We start from the raw sequence: 2818 nt of genomic DNA on the forward strand, positions 1-2818 counted from the left end.
AAATGCAAATTATGACTCAGTCAATCTGGGTGAGGCCTGAGGTTCTGCATTTTTAACAAGCTCCCAAGTGATGATGCTGCTGCTGGACTGAAGCATCCATCTTATATAAAAACTGCTGTTTGAAATTTTAACCCTGCTATTTGGCTTCTGTAAATTCTTGCTTGCTAAGACTACTCCCACTTCAGAGAGGCCATTAAACCTTCCCCAGACAAGGTTATCAGTGCTGGCACCAGGCCAGACCTCTGGTTGAGGTCTCAAGGCCCAGCACATACAGGCTCTTTAAGAACTTGCAAAAGGGGCCAGAAACACCCCATATTTGGGAGACAAAGAAGGTAAAAACATATAAATAGGGAAAATTCCTGCATGTTGGGGCCCAGAATTTGAGAGACATTTTCCTCTGGACCTGCACGTAATAAATGTAACTCCATCTCTCTAAGTATTGCTTTGTTCTTCTTCGGTTTTCTGTAACAGGACCACAGATCATATTTTGAGTAGCAAGAACCTAGGTAGGGTTTTGCCTCTCTTGTATGATTGAAGGGGCTTACCACTGCATCCATGTTCCATGGGGAAAGGGGAGATAGAGGAGAAGGAAAGCAAGCAAATTCCTTTTTTTAAAAAACTCTATCTTTTTATTTAAATATTTTTCAAATAGGATTATTTGAAAGAATAATGCAGTAAACAACTATATACCCTTCACCTAGTTTCACCAGTTGTTAACAATTAGGCAATTTTCTTTTGAGGACATGACACAGAAGTTGCCTACATCCCTTTCACTCTTGTCCATTGGTAAAAACTTTGGCACATAGCTTCACTTTTGCCCCAAGGGAGGCCAAGAAACATAAACCTAGCTTGACAGCTATTTGCCTGCTATAGGGGGTAAGATTCTATTACTACAAGAAGATATAATAAAGCAGTTATTTAAAAAAATAAAAAAGAAGAGGAGAAGGAAGAGGAGGAGTGAGACAATGTACACCAGGGGACAATTAGCAACCCCTGACACATTAATTTGTCAAATCTTATAACCAGTTCTCTTCAAAGTGGATTCTGGAAGGATTGGATCTACATTTGTAATCCACAGCTTGGCTCACTGGTTGTGCATCAACTTATGAACCAGGAAGTCTCCAGGTCATATGCCCCGAGTTTCAGACTCAATCCCCAGTGGGGTGTGGGGGGCGGGGGTGGGGTGCTGGAGGCAACCAAATGATGATTGTCTCTCATCATTGATGTTTCTCTCTCCCTCTCCCTTCCTCTCGGAAATCAATAAAGTATAAAAAAATAAAAATAAATTTGCAGCCCATTTCTAGAAAGGTTGTAGGGCTTCGAAGTCTGCATTTTACACACCCACCTCACTTTTAAGTGCCCTACTGTCCTTTCATATTATATGGATTTTCTAATTCCTCTTAATTTTTTTTGCAACGAGGTGTTCTGGGCCTAAACACAGTTTACTATAGCATTTAAAAAAAATACATTTTATTGATTTCTTACAGAGAGGAAGAGGGATAGAGAGCTAGAAACATCGACCAGCTGCCTCCTGCACACCCCCTACCGGGGATGTGCGCGCAACCAAGGTCCATGCCCTTGACCAGAATCGAACCTGGGACCTTTCAGTCCTCAAGCCGAGGCTCTATCCACTGAGCCAAACCAGTTTCGGCTACTATAGCATTTTTGCTTACAGTAGCATGTTTGCAGTATTTAAACCTAAAAGTCTGCAGAGTTGTAAATAGTATTATATTAATTTTCATTTTGTTCAAGTGATTTTTCAGCCTTTTTAAAAAAAGGAACTTAACAGAAACACTACAAAAAGTAAATATAAATACAGGTTATTTTACATAAATCAGGATTCCACCAGCAACTACACATATGTAGAGAGTAGGTGATCTATTCCTTGTTGTTTTATATCACTTTGATCTACGTATGCCAATTACCTTTGAAACTTATAATCTCTGTGCCATGTGGTTCAGAGCATCTCCACCTAGGAACCAGAAGGTCACAGTTGGATTCCGGGTGAGGGCACATGCCTGGGTTTTGCCTGGAGTTCTGCTCTATTCCCAGCAGGGGGTGTGCAGGTGGCTGCCAATCCGTGACTCTCATCATTGATGTTTCTATCTCTCCCTCTCTGAAATCAATAAAAAGTATATAAAACCATCTCTTTAAGTGCCATTTCCTTGTCAAAATGTTAAACAATGTACTTTTAACACTTCTAACACTTCTGCTATTTTATTTAGACTTTAATCTGTGATGATGTTTATTCTCCTAAATATGACTTAAATCCTTTAAGGATTGGTCATTGTCGCCCTTGGCTGTAAGCAGGTCCTTTTTATTCCATTCGTTGGCTATGTGGACCATTGTTTAAGTTACTGAGAGGCAAATAATAAATTCCTGGCTTTAAAGTTAACATCAGATTTTGGTCAACAAAGTTCCCTGGATCTTGTGATACAGACCCTCCTGCAACTCGAGGGCAAGTGACACCTGCCCATTTACACAGCCACAGCCCTGACCTGCCTTTCGGCGGGGACGAACCTCTGGCTGTTGGCTTGTGTCCGGCGACGGGCGGGGTGGAGCGGCCAGCGCAAGCCCCAAACCCTACAAGGGAAATGACAGCAAGAACCGGAGGGTGGTGAGCCATCTCCCGACCTGCCCGCCTCGTCTGGGCGCCCCGCTCGGTTCTCGGAGCTTCCCTCGCTCCGGCAGACGCTCCCCAACCGGCGTCCCCGCGCCTCCGCCACCGGGTTTCAGGGGAGGCCTGCCCACTCCTAAGATGGCGGCGTCAGCCTCGGGGAGGCGGCGCCCTGTGTGGACGCTAGTGGCCAATGGGCTT

This window comes from Cnephaeus nilssonii, assembly GCF_951640355.1.
Source record: "Cnephaeus nilssonii genome assembly, chromosome: 2".
Taxonomy (NCBI): domain Eukaryota; kingdom Metazoa; phylum Chordata; class Mammalia; order Chiroptera; family Vespertilionidae; genus Cnephaeus; species Cnephaeus nilssonii.